This window comes from Sus scrofa, chromosome 13, assembly GCF_054392235.1.
Source record: "Sus scrofa isolate SSC_HxYL_T2T_F1_AM1 chromosome 13, Sscrofa_HxYL_maternal_Yorkshire_Landrace_v2.0, whole genome shotgun sequence".
Classification (NCBI taxonomy): Eukaryota; Metazoa; Chordata; class Mammalia; order Artiodactyla; family Suidae; genus Sus; species Sus scrofa.
In genome coordinates, this window is record NC_139395.1 from 117802693 (window position 1) to 117821349 (window position 18657).

The 18657-nt window shown below is 34.3% G+C and overlaps 1 long non-coding RNA gene across 1 annotated transcript in view; it reads left to right on the top strand.

The window, feature by feature from the left end:
• LOC110256329 (uncharacterized) overlaps nucleotides 1-18657 on the top strand; it is a 568755-nt gene that overhangs the window by 419420 nt on the left and 130678 nt on the right. The window contains exon 3 of the long non-coding RNA XR_014822608.1: nucleotides 8992-9034. This is a non-coding gene — a long non-coding RNA (uncharacterized LOC110256329). The remainder of the gene's footprint in view (nucleotides 1-8991; nucleotides 9035-18657) is intronic.

An 18657-nucleotide genomic window follows, 5' to 3' on the forward strand; every position in this document is an offset into this window, starting at 1 on the left:
AGACTACGTTCTCTCTTTAATAGCCAGACAATTGTGGAGTGGTGATTTCTGCTGTAAAACAATTAGTTTTTCAGTTATGTGATTGGTACCTTTTATCTTAGTTTTGCTCTCTTTCTACTAAATCAAATTGTCTTTTTCTTCTTGAATATTTTCAATGTTAATTTACATCTAAATACACTGTGTTTCCTTGTTGTAATTTTTGTCAAACATAAACTGCTTTTTATAAACCTTTATAACCCACAATCCAAATCATATGGATTAACAATTGAAGACACAAGAGCCTGGTCTACTCTTCACTTAAAGCTACCAAAGTTATAATTTTGGAGACCAATGGAAGCTGAGATCTTCAGCACTCATGTTTTTCTTTAGGTGACCTCTTTTGTCACAAACTACAGATAATAAGGATACCTAAATTTAGATGATCTAGCTGTGTACATGACTCAATTAATCATTCTCTGACACTTATTTTTAGATTTCCTGATATGTGACTTTGGAATTTTAGCTTACAAAGGCTTTCTCCAGACAGTTTGCTACTGTTCTGTGATTTTCTATGGAGATATGTTATTATTTGCACGCTTTTCCCATCAGAAATGCTACCAGAGAAACCATAACCAAGGTTCTTGACCCTTGAAAAATAAGTGGCTTAACAGTCTGGGAAGACTATAAGGTCGGATATTACAAGGTTCTCATTCCCTCCTGACAAAACATTTTGTACTCTAGAATACTGGGGACACTATTACACATAACTGTGCTTTCCATATCAGTAGAGAGTGGGATGAGCAGCCCTGTGTAGAGAAGGACCTCTGTATGGAAAAGTGCACAGAACTAGAACTCTATTCTTGCAGCATTTTATATTTTTCAGATCTTTTCATTTTCAGTCTTTTCTGGGGAAATAAAATTCCCTAGAATAATCTTCAGTAGTCCTTCTTGGAATAAACTTAGCTTTATAACTGAAATGTCACCACAGGATTTCAGATTATTGAAGTATTGCCTTGTGTTATCTTTCTACTAAATTGTCATAATTGAACGCCATCCCTTGCATCTTTAAACAGTTAAATAAAGAAAACCCATTTAATTTAAATGAGTAGAAATATGTATGGTGGTAATGGTAGTTTAGCTTCTTTCTGCCTGTGATATTTAAAATCCAGTAACATGTACCTCAATGAGCTGAATGTGTAGGAAGGATGTGGCATAGGTAAAGAAAAACCTGTAGCAAAACAATAATTCAAAATAAGTCATTCAAAATTACCTTAGCAAGGAAATATCAGCTTTAATATTGCAAACTCTCTTTCTGTACTTCACTAATACTTTATTCACTCTGAGAATCCTCAGATTCTGAATCATATTGATTTTCTGACAACTGAATCAAAAATAGTCTAAAATTTGGGAATTTATGTTAACAAGAAAACAAGTGTGAATATTTTATTTCAAAGATGATCTCTGGAAACCCTCACACAAGAGTCAGATTTGACTTGGAGAGGGGGAAGAACATCAGTAAACATGTATTACTAAGCACATTACTGCTGGAGATAATGCAAGTTTAATCCCACCCCACTAGGGACGTGGAAAGCCAACATGGATCACACTCCTCAGTCATTTCACCCAAAGAAGCCAGGGTATTTATTTACCAATTCTTGTCTGTCATTGGTTGGGTAGTTTGGTTTTAATTCTACAGCAATTCTGTCTCGGTATTTGTATGGACAAATTGGTTCCAGCTGCCAGAAATATCCTTCAGGCAAAGGGATGCAGCTGCTACCAGCTGGAATTTCAGCCCTGTACCCAGAAATACGGAGAAACAGGGGGATATGTACTAGGCATTGAGAGCATTTACTCTTAAGTCCGTAGTACAGATGAATGTCATTTTGATACACTTTAACATTTCTAAGCAAACACACTGCCTTCAAAGTATATAGATAACTATGTTGCCTCAGAAAGAAATTTGACATTAAAGCAAAAAATCTGTGTTCAATGCCCATATTAATAAGACATAAGAAAAGTTACATACTCACCTGTTGTCCTCAATGTTTCTGTTCAGTGAGGGTGGCTTCCCTGTCTTGTTTATTTGTAGGATGAATATATATGTCCATAAATTGAAAAGAAAATAAAAATATAAAATAGATTATTTCTACTAAATAATTTTTAGAAGAGCAAGCAAAATGCCCACTAACTTAAAGGAAAGCAAATTATTGTGCAATTATTTAACTTAGATTTTGGAAAGTCCATAATGAAGCTGGTAAAGGCTTGTGATTAGAATTATTTGCCAGATTATAAGTCACTTTTAAGTAGGACATCAAATGCATCTGATAAAGAATGTTTTCATTGATCCATGGCTATTTTGATATCTGAATTCATCTTAACACAGAAAGAATCGCTGTAGATAGACTCAGTATGTTGCTAAAACTGATATCTCTAATTTTCATCACAGCATGCAGCAATCATGATAATTAAGCCAACTTATATTATCACTTATGATTGCTTCTTAGCAGAAACTGTGGTATTTTCACCATTGAGTGGGGAGTGGAGATGGGTGGATTAAACTTAGTGCTAGAATTACTTCCCTTTTAGGCAGATTTCATCAAAACCAGCAGTGGGGTTCAAAATGACCAGTAATAAAAGCAAGAGGAGATGATTGTCTATGAAGAACAATTTAATGGGACTGGAATCACAGAGAAAATAATCACACAGTGAATTAGATCAAACAAAAGAAGTAGAATGTCCTGCATGTATTTTATTAAGATGAACAAAATGAAACAAAATGAAAATTTACATTAACATAATTTCAGACATTTTCATCATATAACATTTTTATAATTAAAATGTTATTTTGTTATGAGATTGATCCATTCACATATTAAAAGTTTAAAAGAAAGAAAGAAGTTAAACGTTCTCCAACTTCTGAATCTAGCCCAGATTCCAGAGGATGGTCCACAATTTCTTTTGCAGTTACTTAAACAGTGTGACCTTGGCTTATATTGATTAACACCTTTCGTAAGCAATGTAAGTTTGATTTTTCTACCCTTATACAGTGTTATATATTGTCAACATTATTGATTTTGTCCAATTAGTAGGATATAAAAGAAACCCATGTTTTAATTTTTATTTCTTCATGGTAGGTGATGTTAAACATCTAATGTTTAAAAGACCTGTTCTTTTTCTTGCTTTTTAATCACATGTTCACCTTTTTAACCATTTATATTTTACAATATTGGACATTTATTCATTTGTAGAAAACCTTTAGTATTGATCCTCTAGAAAAAGGAGAGGTTAGTAGCCTCTATGATCTGCAACTAGTTCTAGACAATTGAAACTCCCTTCTACATCAAGTTTTGGTGTTATTGGTAGCTTTACATAAAACATATGCTTTTGTGTGTGATCCTTTAATCCTTATTACATATTTATAAAGCAATCAGAACTTACTGATATTATCATCTCAAATTTAGAGTTGAACAAATAGAAACTTGGTCAATGATTTGACTAAGATCCAAAACAGAAGTGAAACTTCTCTTATGACTTCTGGCAATTTTTTTCCGACCACACACATCCATTATTTCTGTTTTGCTAACAGAGTATTTTTATACCTATTTTCAGGCACCAGTAATTTTTTATATTTTTTATTGCATGCATATTTATTAGTGGAACAAAGGTCAATTTCCTGCACATTCTTGACAAAATTTAGTTTACTAGTTTATCATTTAATATCCCCATAATCAGCCGTAGACTTCAATAAGACTAAATCAACAGTTTCCCATACTTCTGCAAGCTTGGCACCAAAACCAGTATCGACATGATTTCAGCTTTCTGGAATGATTCTAAATAATGTATGCTGAGTATTGCCAAATTATTACCCACTTTATATGGCTGGGTTCATTTCTTCCTCATCAATAAAAACTGTTATGATTTTATCAAACCAAGATCAGAATTTTTCTCACTTGCTTTATTTCTGTGAATCTTACAACATTTTTATATAATAAATTGAGTTGATTTACTTAAATATCTATCATAATATTTCAAATAATGCTCATAAATCTATATTCACTTCCTATTAATGTGCAATTTGACAACAGAATGTAACTATACATAAATCAATGCAGTTAGTTCTGTTACAGGTTTCAATAATTATTAGCAAGCTGGGAGTTGAATAAATTCAGTGGTACAGAATGAACTAAAAAATAATTATTTAAAATTTAAGAATAAAAAGTAGAAGGGGAGTTCCCGTCATGGCGCAGTGGTTAACGAATCCGACTAGGAACCATGAGGTTGCGGGTTCGGTCCCTGCCCTTGCTCAGTGGGTTAACGATCCGGCGTTGCCGTGAGCTGTGGTGTAGGTTGCAGACGCGGCTCGGATCCCGCGTTGCTGTGGCTCTGGCTTAGGCCGGTGGCTACAGCTCCGATTCGACCCCTAGCCTGGGAACCTCCGTATGCCGCGGGAGCGGCCCAAGAAATAGCAACAACAACAACAACAAAAAGACAAAAAAAAAAAAAGTAGAAGGAAGAAAAAAAGTGAAACCAAATAGATAATTAAATATATAAGCATGAATGCATCATCTAGACCAGATTAATATTTGAAACAGTGCAATAAAAACCTTTCCTAATATTTCTAGAATTTTACTATCTGCCTTTCACACAAGACTGAAGATTTATGGGCAACATAAAGCATCAGATCACTAGGGAAAATTTATAGAAACCAAAAAGTGGACTTGAGGACAGGTGCTAGTACTGATCGAAGAAAGACAACTCACTGGCAGGAGAGAAACAGCAATGGGAGGTTAGGAGGTGGTAGTGAGTTTAAAACAACCAACCAACCAAACATGTAAGCAAGAATACCTAAAAGCCAAAAAAGGAGAAAGGGAAGAGGCAAAAAGGCAAGGGAAATTTTAAACTAATCATGACATTGAAGTTGAGTTATTGTCATGGGTGTGTATAAAATAAAGAACCATCGGCTGGACTGGACCAATAGCATTCTGCATGATTTTTGTCCTTAAAAAAATTTTCTAGTACAAGTGCTGGAACTACAGAGGATGCTCTGTCTAGACACTGCTCAAGAATAGCCTAAGGTTTGAATAAACTCTTCTGGTATATCTCTTTCAAATCTGTACATTTTAGGTTGTGCCTTATGTACCTATGAGGATTATCACAGGTACATTGCTTAAACTTTTTATTTTTGAATATTCCATATCTACTCACATATCAGTTCCTTAAATTATGCTGTTTCATGTATTGATTTTTCTAAATATTATTTCATTTAACTTATTTATTTAAGTCAGTTTTACAAAATTAAAAGATATTTATGCATTTTAATTTCTGCCTAAATGATATAACATTGAATTTTGCACTAATGTTAATGTGTTCACAAATAAAAAATGGCCAGTGTTTCATATTGCTATTTAGAAGTTTATTAAATTATTATAGATAAACAGAAAATGTTATACAGACGTCATTTTTAATATTTCAGTAGTTGCTTCAATTATGCTATAAAGGGCAGAAATATTGCCAGTTAAATTTAAAAGCATAATAGAGGAAATGGATTTAAAATAGCTTCAAATTATTTGTTTAAAAAAATAATCCATGTCTTGGGTTCACCCTTTTCAACACTATCTACTTTATGATTCTGATTCTTTTTTAATACCTTTAAAAAGAGTACTGTAAATGACTGAACAGAGCATTATATCTGATTTTGTGCTAGCAAATTGAAACAGCATGTGATCATGGCTAAGCAGGAGCTTTATGCAAGCAGCAAACATTTACAGGATTACTGAAGAATAGCTGTCACTGGAAATAGAAACCTGCAAGGAGTCTACCATAAAAGTAGCAATTTCACATTCAACCAATGTTTAAAATTAAAGTTTAGTAATTCATTGTGGATATTTATCCTTAATGGCTTTTAGAAATTTTCTTACATTCACTCTGCATTTTCAGGTTTTTTCCTTAATGTCTAACCCTACAAAATAAAAATATGTTTATTCAAGATTTAGTAACACGCTTGTTGTAAGGCTATGAAGATAAAGCACTCTAAAAACACTGAATTATGAAACAGTGAAAAATCAACTCTTATTTATAGTTAATATTTAATTTTTTTTAATTCACTGAAGGTTGAAACATGTTATGTTAGGTAAATCAATTTGACCAACAGTTTTCATTTTTTCACCCTCTCTTCTGGAGTATAATTAGCTTATGGATGAACCTAATTAGAGATGTGACCAAACTTTGAAGTAAAAGTGCTTAGTGAAAAAAATAATGACTATTTAAAGAGTTTTACATGGATATGTGACATTACACTGTTGGGATGAGAGATGTGGAGATGAGAAGGAGGTTTAAGAAATTAGACACTAGTTAAAGGAAAATGTTTTGGAGAAAAGTATTTTTTTAAAACATTTTTGCTTGTTTAGCATGAAATACCTTTGGAAATATGTGTGAAATATTAAAGAGAGACGTTTAAGAATTAGCCTGAGGGAAAAAACAAAAAATCAGAAAAACAGAGGAGTTGAAAAAAAATGATCAAGGTTTGGAGTTCTGTTTTGGCTCAGTGGTGATGAATCCCAGTGGTATCCATGAGGACATAGGTTCCATCCCTGGCCTCGTTCAGTGGATTAATGATCTGGCATTGCTGTGAGCTGTAGTGTAGGTCACAGACAAGGCTGGGATCTGGTGTTGCTGTGGCTGTGGTGTAGGCAGGCAGCCGTGGCTCTTATTCACCCCCTAGCCTGGGAACCATATGCTACAGGTACTGCCGCCAAAAATTAAATAAATAAATAAATAAATAAACAAAAGATCAATTTTTGAGACAAATTAGACAAACACAGAAAGTATTGAATATAAACAGAAATAAACAATTCAGAATGAAAAGATTTAAGAGGGAAAATAAATTGTTTGGGACTTCATGCTATTTTACCCACATAATATATTGTGTACTGGAGGAACATGGTTTTATGATAACTTTCAATTTAAGCACTTTCTTAACCAACACTGAATACAAAAGCATAAGCCTCACATAATAAGGGCATCATAATATTACATGTTTGCAAAGTTAAATTCCAAAATAATGCTTTCAAAAGTTTATGTTTTGTTATTAGCAAAGATAAGAAACTTTTTTCACTATGTCCATAAGCATTGGTTTTCATGTGATTTATAAATATTACTTTAAATAACATAAAGAAGAAAACACAAACACAAAACCCAAAAGAAAAACATAGCATATTTTGTATACATTAAGCAAATAGGATATCAGATAGAGATATACATGTATGCATATTGCTATTAATATAGTTAGAGATCTACATATAAGGAAAAATGCATATTTTACAGTTATTTATTAACATAGGATTATTGTTAAAGTCTAATAGGAAAAGAATATTTCTTGACTAGAAAATAGTTCATTTTATTTGTGAGAGTATTGATTATTCTTTTGGGGAAATAGTTCAAAATAAGACAAAAGCAAGGGAAAAGGAGAAAGAAAGACCTGCTTATAGAAATAAATGTACTGAAATTATGAAAAACGATATTTAAAGATCTACATGAGTTCCCAGCATGGCTCAGCTGAAATGAATGTGAGGCATGAGGAGGCCATGAGGAGCAGATTTGATCCCTATACTCGTTCAGTGGGTTAAGGATCAAAAGTTGCTGTGAGCTGTGGTGTAGGTCGCAGATGTGGCTAGGATCTGGTTTTGCCATGGCTGTGGCATAGACCAGTGGCTACAGATGCAATTCGACTCCTAGCCTGAAAACTTTGATATGCCATGGGTGCGGCCCTAAGAAGACTAAATAAATAGATAAATAAATAAATAAATAAATAAATAAATAACTGCAGATCTAGGCATCCCTCTGGTGGCCTAGCAGTTAGGGATTTGGCATTGTTAATGCTGTGTCTCATGTTTGAGCCCTTGCCCAGGAACTTCCACAAGCCAGGGCCCCAGCATAAAAAAAAAAAAAAAAAAAAGAAAGAAAAAAGAAAAACTACAAATCTAGTCCCATATATATTTTCACTGTTCTCTACAACCTCATTCTTCTAAAGTATGCATTCTTACCCTAAACCACTCAGTCTTTCTAAAGATACTATAGTCTAACATGCCCCAGGCTTCTGTTTATTCTCGTATTGAAGGATGGAGGACTCTTCAAGCATGTTTTCCCTGCACATGTAAAAATGTGCTCGTCAAAATATGTGTTCCATAGCCAATCACTCCACAATGTCTTTTCTATTCTTTTACTCATAATTATTTAAGCCTTTTCCTTTTATTTCCATACTTTTTCTTGTTCTCTTATTTAGAGCAAATTTTAATATGTTAAGAAATGTTAACAGGTATTTAATCATTTATTTATTTTTCTGAATTATATGTACCAAAATGTTTGAAGTTAAAAGCAGAAGAGAAAGCTAATAACTAAGATGAGATAAAAATATCAAGAAATTAAATATCTTTTGTTAGGTGCAATTTTGATCTTAGGGTTTACCCCAGAGAAACAAGATGTATACCTATAAAAAGGCTCATAGATGAATGCTCTTAGCAGCTTTATTCAGATACACCACCCCCCAAAAAAAAAACTCATCGGAAATAAGCCAAATATCCATTTGCAAGAGAATAGATAATCAAATTGTGCTATTTTCATACAAGGGGATTATATGCCACTCAGCGATGGAAATGAATAATGCATATAAACATTTGTACGATTGTCACAGGTATTACACTAAGTAAAAAATAGTGTAATAGTAATGTATATATATTATTCCTTTATACGCAGTTCTAAAACAGATATAAATAACCTGTGGTAAAAATATTCAGAAAAAGGTGGAAGTAGATGACTCAGAATGAGTATGAAATAAATTTCTAGAATGATGGAAACATTCTCTATATTGATAGTGTGTGGGGTGCAAAGGTATATGTATTCTTCAAAACATTAAATTATACATTTAAGTTGTATGCAATAAGTTTTTAAATACCTTTAAAATAACTGTAAAATATTGACTTTTATTTAGTATCTTTACTTTTTTCTCTTGTATAGGTTGACAATTTTGAAAGTATTTTCTATATGTTCAAGGCATATGGTAAGTAAATTAAAAAATAATAGAAATAAGTAGAGCCACAAACATGGAATGAGAAAAGGCTAGAATGCACGCCATGGATTAGAATTAGAGTTATCCACATGAACTCACATACACACACACACACGGTAGTAGACATTTTCTATGACCCATGCATTTTTGCACATTTTCTGAGAAAAAGTACTGAAAGCATTTGTTCCAGATAGATTTCCAATAAATTTTTTTTCTTGCTTTAAATGGACATATTTATTTTAAGCAAATTAAGAGAAAAATAGCATTTTGTAACTGCCCATAGATAATGCATGAACACCTTTGCACAGCCATTCCTTCTTCCTGACCATTCAGGTCTCCATAGGCTATGATTGCCTTTCAGCCTTCCTTTAAGCTTCCTTGAAGTGCAGATTTGTTGGCATCAAATTCTCTTAGCTGTCCTCTATATTAAAAACTCTTTGCTTTACCTTTATTTTTGATGGACAGTATTGTTGGATGTAAAATTCTAGGTTTCAGAATTTTTTTTTCTTTTAGTGCTTCAAAAATACGATTTCATTGCTTCTGATGAAAAGCCAGTGATCATTCAAATTATTATTCCTTTGTATGCTTTTTTTTTTTTCTGGTTGGTTTAAAGACTTCGTATTTATTTTTTTATTTTAATCACAATCACCATTTTGTGCTTAGGCATGGTTTCCTTTCTGTTTCCTCTGCTTTGCATTGTATTGGACTTCTTAACCCTGTTACTATATATCTTCAGTTAATTTAGGGAAGAAAAAACTGGTATCTTTTCAAATACTTTTCCTGCCCAATTTCTTTCCTCGTCTTAGGGCACTCCAATTATATGCAGATTGGACCATTAGAGATTCACCAAGAGGAGGACTGAGAAATTCTGTTTTTTTAATTCTTTTCTTAATTCACATCAGACTAGGTCTATAGATCTTCTATTTCATTGAGTCCTTATTCTGCTCTCTCAAATCTGTTCTTTTGCCTATTCTTTTATTTTAAGTTTTAGTCCAGGTTTTAGTTCAGATTTTGTCAGTTTTAGTCATACAGATTCCAGTTGGAACTTCTTACAGTTTCTATCTCTCTGTTGAAATGTCCTACTTTTTTTCCATTATAAGAATATTTTCTCTTTTGCCCTTAAGCAGTGTTATAGTAGCTTCTCAAGATTAGTCTCCATTAATTACCTTTATCTTTAATATGAGTGACATTTTCCTTTTTCTTCATATAACTAGGAATTTTGTATTGGATCCTGAACGTGTTCCACAATATGCTATAAAGACTCTGGATTATCTTGCCTTTATTTGCAATGTGCTGTTTTTTGTTACTGGCATTCTCATGTTTATCTGGCAGTTGATTTGTCTGAAGTCAAATTCCAGACTCTAAAGTTCCAGTTTATATTTTTTTATCTTTAGTTGGGCTGCTAGAATTCTGCTTAAAACCTTTGAAGTTCATGGTCTAGATTTGTAATTCAACTATTCTATAAGATTTCCTACTTAGAATCTATAACTCCTAGATTATTTTCCTACTTCTTTTCTCACTAGAGCATCTCTCTACACTTTCCAACAGTACAGTTGCTCCAAACTCCATTCTGTTTTTTTCAGGATAGCAAACCTGAAAGTTTCTATGCAAGTCTTAGCTTTCCCAAGGTATGACATCTGGAAATAGTCCCTAATCTAGAAGCCATGACAACAGGAAACTTTATAACCACTCCCATTGCTTTCTCTCAAGGTTTGACCACCCTTCTAATATCATGGTTGTTTTTTTTTTGTTTTTTTTGTTGTTGTTGTTGTTGTTGTTTTTTCACTCAGTAGTGCCTTCATGTAGTTGATCTGTATAATTTTTCTAGAGTTTATAGTTGCCATCTGTGGAAGGGTTGGTCTGATGGTGTTTGCCAGAATCTAACTCCTGTCTTCTCCCGGTAGTTTGTAAGATCAAGTTTGTTTTTCCCTGACTTAATAGTCCAGATATTGCCAGATGGTTCTTCCCTATGAAGTTATTCAGGATCTAGACTGGTTTATTGATTTTCCTTTTCTCAAAATACAAGTTTAATCTCTGGATCCAAGATTCAAATCATTTTCACTTCTCAACCATAAGAAAGAGGAGGAGGAGTCAGAAAGGAGGAGTCAAAGCAAACAGACTCATCTTTAAGGAGGTAAGGTGGAGATTGTGCCAGTCACTTTCAATAGGATCCCCTTAGTCCAAATGTATTCACATGGTGAAATCTACTATGAAAAAGTTTAGGAAATAAAATGTCTTTTAAGGATGGCCATGTACTCAGCTAAACCATAGCAAGGAAAGGAAATTTAGTATTAACAGTAAGGAAATTGAATGTATTCTTCGGGAAAAATTTATATTCTAAGCCACAATTCTTTCTTCTAGCCACTTAGGTATCATGTATACTCTATGCAACCACTGTCTGCCTATGGGAGAAATAATGTTAAGCCACATCCAGCCCAAAGTCTGTGATCCTTTACATCCTATTTTTGGTGGCTTTCGAAAGTCTAGTAATCTATGAATAAGTACACAGTATCTACCATACCATGTTCTTACTCTCTCTTTATATCCAATATATAATAAATGAGTAGAAACAGAATACTAGTACTGGAATAAAAGCAAAAAAAAAAAAGAAAGAAAGAAAGCGTTCAAGCCAAATTGTGAACATATAAAAATGTAAAACATACAGCAATCATTATTCCATAGCATCAATGAAATGATAACTGTCAGGTGTTACAATCTTGCTCTCCACTGGGACTGTAGTAAGTTTCTTTTTTGGACCCTGGTTTTGCTCTGTGAGAAACACTAATTTGTCCATTGTCCTCCATGGCCCAAGGCCAATAAATTTTTATAGCATTCATTCTGGGGATATAAACATAGGGTCTTCCAGGCTCTTTCTGATCATGGTAGTGAAAACCACTCCAGGGACATTCGTAGACAGATTTTCTAGCAACCCCTTATAGTATTGGGAATGTCATTTATCCTTAGTCATTACATAAAGCCTACTGTGTGAACAGTGCCTGGCTGGACCCACCTCTAAATCACCCTGGAGGGGAAGGGAGAAGGGGCAAAAGGAATTGATGAGAATATGAAGTTCATTTTTTATTTAAAATTTTTTATTAAAGACTAGTTGATTTGCAATGTTGTGCCAAATTCTGTTGCACAGCAAGGTGACGTGTGTGTGTGTGTGTGTGTGTGTGTTATTTTTGATCCCTGTCTATTCCAGGAGATTAGATTAGTTCCTTATGCTATACAGTAGGAACTTATTGTCTATCCATTTTAAATGTAATAGTTTGTATTTACTGACCCCAAACTCCCAGGCCATCCCACTCCCTCCCCCTTCCCCAGTTTACATTCTGACTTCTGGAAGTCAGAATGTAAACTGGTACAACCACTATGGAAAATAGTATGCAGTTTCCTCATAAAACAAAGAACTAACCTATGGTCCAGCAATCCCACTCCTGGCACATATCAAGACAAAACTTTCACTCAAAAAGATGCATGTGCACCTGCATTTACAGTAGCTCTAATCACAATAGCTATGAACAATCTAAATGTCCATAGATGGATGAATGGATTAAGAAGAAGTGGTACATATATACAAAGGAATAGTACTCGGCCATACAAAATGAATGAAAAATGCCATTTGCAGCAAAAATGAATATGAAGTACTGGATGCCTACTGTGTCATGAGGAATAAAGCTCTTTGATCCAGATACCTGGGTTTTCTGCCTGCATCTATGAATCCATGCAGGCTAACTTTTTAGTTTAACTTAGTTTTCAGAATATTTCAGAACTCAAATTTCCCTATAATACCCATTAGTTTTCTGGATTTTTCTGATGAGAGGGCCTAAAATAAATGACATAGAAATCCCATAGATAGCCATAATTAACATACAGATCTTTGAATACCATTCAACAGTAAGAGGAAACAAGGTTTCTTTAAGAATACACTGAATCTAGTGCTGGTGCAGGTAGAGAAAAAGTAAAGTGCTAAAGAATAATGGTGGCAAATCTTAACTAAATGATTATATTTAACATCACCAATTTTAGGGATAAATGAGTCTTGCCTTCTGATGTGATATGAGAAGAGCACATTAGTACTGTTCCTTCCTAAACTGTACAACCTAAATCTAATCATGAAGAAATACTGATGAGGAACATTCCATAATATAAATGACCTCTACTCTTTAGAAACATAAAGGTCACAAAAGACAAGGAAACTCTGAGGAATCATTCTAGTTTGTAATAGATGAGCAACACCACACAAATAACTGCAAAATGTGACCTTGGTATATAAAAAATTTGACCATGGGACACCAGATGACTGTGCTTCAGAAAGATCCATTACGCTCTCTGTATTGAAGACCTGTCAAATCATAATGTCTAATGAGCCCAGTAGCAGATGAAAATGGTACAACTGGGATCAAGTGTGAAAAGAATCAGAGGGCATGAGTAAGCTCATGAGTTGGTAATCAAGACCTCCTCACAGCTGCACCCAGGGTTCAAACCTATTTCCATCTAAGGTGTTCTATATACCAGCTGAAGAAGAAAGAAAAGCCCAAGCTAGGTTATGGATGAGTTGACTTGCTATGTGTGAGAAACTCAAAATGTATAGTAGCTTCCTCAGAATCACATTCAGATATGGCCTTGAAAGGCATTAAAACAAAAAAATCTTCCTAATGGGCAAAACTGAGAGCAGTGTACCTGGTTATCCACTTTGTGGAGAACTGGCCTGAGGTAAGAATATATATGCATTACTGACAGTGGCAGATGGCTTAGCCTGGTCAAGGGCTTGGAAAGAAATGCTGGAACATCATTGGAAAAATAGTCTGTGGTATATCATGCATTTGAACATATAGAAATGGAACAAAGTATGAAAAAATTGTATGACATATTCATATCCAAAAAGTATACACCACAGAAAAAGAGCTGGACAACCAAATATACTAAGGGTCAGCAAATATTTTCTATTATGTGCCAAATAATAAACATCCTGGGCCTTGAGGGCCACAGGTGATCACTCTCACATATATGGTTTGTTTGCTGTTAATTTTTTTACAACCCTTTAAAAATAGCAGTCATTCTTAATTCTCAAACTGTGCAGAAGCAGTCTACAGGCAGAATTTGGCCTGCGGGACATTATTTTATGACCCCTGTAGTGGACAGAATGCCTCGTTCAATTGAAATTTGCTAATCTTTTTCATGAGCCACTCTAGAATGAGACTGTGGTCAGATAAAAAGTGTCATCACAGTGGCAGAAAAAGATGCCATGTAAGACAGTGGCAGAGGGAAGCATCTTGAGGAGATAGAGAATGTTTTTGGAAAGGTTATATAAATGAACTTCAGTGGTCTTTATTGTGGATTTCTTGGTAAAAAGCTAAATGTCAAGGAATTTTACATATATATATATATATAATTAGAATATATAGAAAGTAACATATATTTGTTTTCAAATTGAATATTATTGCCTTAAATGTGGTAAAAGGAAATTCTAATGTTTTATTTCAAATTTCAGGAGTAAACACATTTTGCAAGTTGACTTACAAATATATTTGACTTTTGTTGCATATTTACCATAGTTTGTGTTTTTTGCTTACTTGTTTATTTGCTGCAGTCTTCCACAACATACTCTTAGTTCCCAGGCATTTGATCTTGGAAAATATCTAGCTCATCATCTGCAATTTGTGATTCTCAAATCTTAATAGTCATAGATGTGCTTATGAGCTTATCTGAACTGTTCACTTCCAGAACATTCATTTTTCTATTACTATAAAGCAGCCTCATGATTGGAGGTAAATTGCCATGTCTAAGTGGACTAAAAATCACAATCAATTCTGAGTTTAGTTCAAAGAATATGCATTTTTTAAATTTATTTTTTATTGTTATTTCCCCCAACACACTTTTTTTCCCCACTGTACAGCATGAGGACCCAGTTACACATACATGTGTAGAAAATTTTTTCTCCCATTGTCATGCTGTGTTGTAAGTATCTAGACATAGTTCTCAGTGCTACACAGCAGGATCTCATTGTTAATCCATTCCAAGAGCAATAGTTTGCATCCATTAACCTCAAGCTCCCAGTCCCTCCCACTCCCTCCTTCTCCCCCTGGGCAACCACAAGTCTATTCTCTAAGTCCTTGATTTTCTTTTCTGTGGAAAGGTTCATTTATGCTGTACATTAGATACCAGATATGAATGATATCATATGGTATTTGTTTTTCTCTTTCTGACTTATTTCACTCAGGATGAGAGTCTCTTGTTCCATCCATGTTGCTGCAAAGGGCTTTATTTTGTTATTTTTTAATGGCTGAGTAGTATTCCATTCTAAGAATATGCATTATTATCAAAATTTCTAGCGATTCAACTTGTCACATTTTACTTCCATATTTTTAGAACGCACTAATACTGAAATTTTATAGTTTTTCAACTATTTCATTAACATTTGATAATTTTTAAAAAATTTAATTTCATTGGAGTATAGCTGGCTTACAACGTTGTATTAGTTTCATGTATACAACAAAGTAAATTAGCCATACATATAAAAATATCCAATCTTCTTCTGATATAGGTTATTGCAAACTGTTGAGTAGTTTTTTTCTATGCTATGTAGTAGGTTCTCATTAAACATTTTTTTTTAAATTTTTGTTTTTGTTTTTGGTCACCCCTGTGGCCAGGGAATGAATCTGAGCTATAGCTGTGGCAACACCAGATGCTTTTAACCCACTGAGCCAGGCCAGGGATTAAACCCACCTCTCTGTAGCTACCTGAACCCATGCAGTCATTCTTAACTCACTGCACCACAGCAGGAACTCCAATCATCTATTTTATACAGTAGTATGTATTTGGTATTCCCACCCTCCCAATTATTCCCTCCCTGCAATGTTTTTTCCTATAGTAACCATAACATTAAAATGGATTAAGGACCACTGTGATAAATTACCTGTACCAACACAATGGTTTAGATTGGATACCTTCAATAGAAGATAGCATAAAGATTACTTGGTCACTGTCACTATAAATTATTTTTAATAGTTTGTTGGGTGGATTAATTGTGATTTTTAGTCCACTTAGACATGACAATTTACCTCCAACAATTAGGCTGATTTATAGTAATGAACAAATGAATAAATAGTGAATCAGTAAATATAAGTACTTTATTTTTAGTTATTTGAATACATGATGATCTGTGAGAGTTAATTCAATGCTATCTAATGGTATTACAAGTCAGATATTTTTATATCATCAGTCTTAGAATTAAAAGGATAGATTTAAAAATGAAAACACATACTAAATGAAATAAGTCAAAAAGAGAAAGACAAATACCATCTTGTATCACATATCTAGAATCTAATATACGGCACTAATGAACCTTTCCACAGAAAAGCAAATCATGGACTTATATAATAGACTCCTGGTTGCTGAGGAGGAGGGGGAGGGAGCAGGTTTGGGAACTTGGGGTTAATAGATACAAACTATTGCCTTTGGAATGGATAAGCAATTAGATCCTGCTGTGTAGCCCTGGGAACTGTATCTAGTCACTTATGATGGAGCATGATAATGTGAGAAAAAAGAATATATACATGTATGTGTAACTGGGTCACCATGCTGTACAGTAGAAAATTAACAGAATACTGTAAACTGGCCATAATGAAAAAAAATCATTATATATATTACGAGAGAGATGTTAACAAATCAAGAAAAAAAGAAAAAAGAAAAAAAAAGTCCTAAAAAAAAAAAAAAAAAAAAAAGGAGTTCCTGTGGTGGCTCAGCAGAAACTAATCCAACTAGGAACCATGAGATTGCCGGGTCAATCCCTGGCCTCACTTAGTGGGTTAAAGCTCCAGCGTTGCCATGAGCTGTGGTGTAGGTCACAGATACTACTCGGATCTGGCGTTGCTGGGGCTCTGGCATAAGCCGGCAGCTGGAGCTCCCATTAGACCCCTAGCCTGGGAACCTACATATGCCACAGGTGCAGCCCTAAAATAAAATAATAAAATAAATAAATAAATAAATTATAAAAATAAAAATGCAAACAAACTAATTTCTACATGCATGCTTATCCACATATCTTTTATTAACAATTTAAAAACACATATAGAAAAGGCTGTATTTGGAACATTCCAGAACATTCAGGATATTGTCATCTATGCATTGTTCTCCTGATCAGATATTTGAGAGTAAATGCAGAGTTAGAGATAAATGGCTGAATCTCAAAGATGCATTTATCTCAGGATGATTCAGCTAAGGAATGTACAGCAAAATAATTCTCATATTGAAGGAGAAAGTATATCTATATCTAAATCTATGTATATATCTATGCCTATCTATCTCTCTACATATATGTATTCACAGACACGTGCATACATATATGCAAACTTTGCATAGCTATTTGTAAAAATAAGTAACTTTCAAAACTTCATGATAAATGCAGTGTTTTGAAGTGAATAACCCCTTAATATGCTGTCGAATGTGATTCAAAGTAAGGGTGAAGAATGGGCACATAGTGACCATGATAACATTGTCCTGAGTCCAGAATTTGAGAGAGTCTTTCGTATCACAACACTGAAAACTTGAGAGAAAGTTTGGTTAGTGACATAGTAAATGAGAATTAAGGAATATGGACTCCCTAACGATGCCAGTGTCTGTGACAAGAGTACAAATGGAGGGCTCATGCCAGATGTTTCAGTACACAAAAGATATAAACTGAGTTAGCAAACTACTAATTACAATAATTGTATTTGTTGACTTTTAAAAGTATACCTTTATTTTAATTGGGAAGTATATCAAATGTACAATTCATTGATTTATTGGAATACAAAATGGAACACAGTGGAACTCTAAAAATTGGCCTCCAACCTTCAGTCCCCTCTCTAGTTCCATCCCACACCCTCAGAGGCTTTGCATACTGTGTGTTGAGACCACAGTCTATTCAACCAAGCTTTGTCCATACACCTAAACACAGTCATGTTTTGGCCCCCCTGCACAACTAAGGATGTGGACTCGGGTAGCATGATGCAATATCTAGTAATGTGATACAAGGCCAAAGAATGACCTCTTGAAGGCCTTAGACCAGAACTAAGAATACTTTGGGCAGGAAATCCAGTGTCAGGTATTCAGAATATGGACTAGAAGTGAGATGCAAACTCTGTGGGACTCCTCATCCCATGGAAGGTAAATAGCTGTAACAGGCCAGAGGAGTCATCTTAAGCACCGGACGTAGGTCAGGGAACTCTTGTTCAAACTAAGATACTAATGCACCCAAATTTGAGTCCCTGATCATAGAGTCTTTAAAATTCCCCTCAGCTTGCCTAGACTTTAAGAGGATTCCTGGCTAGCCCTCAGACATCCCTTTTCTTAGACTATTTGCCTAAAAATTTTGCAACTGTGAATTCTCTGTCCTCTAAAATTTAAATCTTCTCTCTGCCTCCAGTGTTACAACTCAGGAATGTCTTTCTCAAGGACCTGGGAACCATGCCTTTGAAATGCAGTTACTTGAAAGGATAGAGACCCTTTCTTCCAGTCTCTGTTGGGGGCAGGGGGGTGGGGAGAGGGTAGGAGACTAACTTTAATAAGCAGCAATTATCAAACACAGATGGCCTAATTAAACTGACCAACCTACCTGTTATTCATAACCC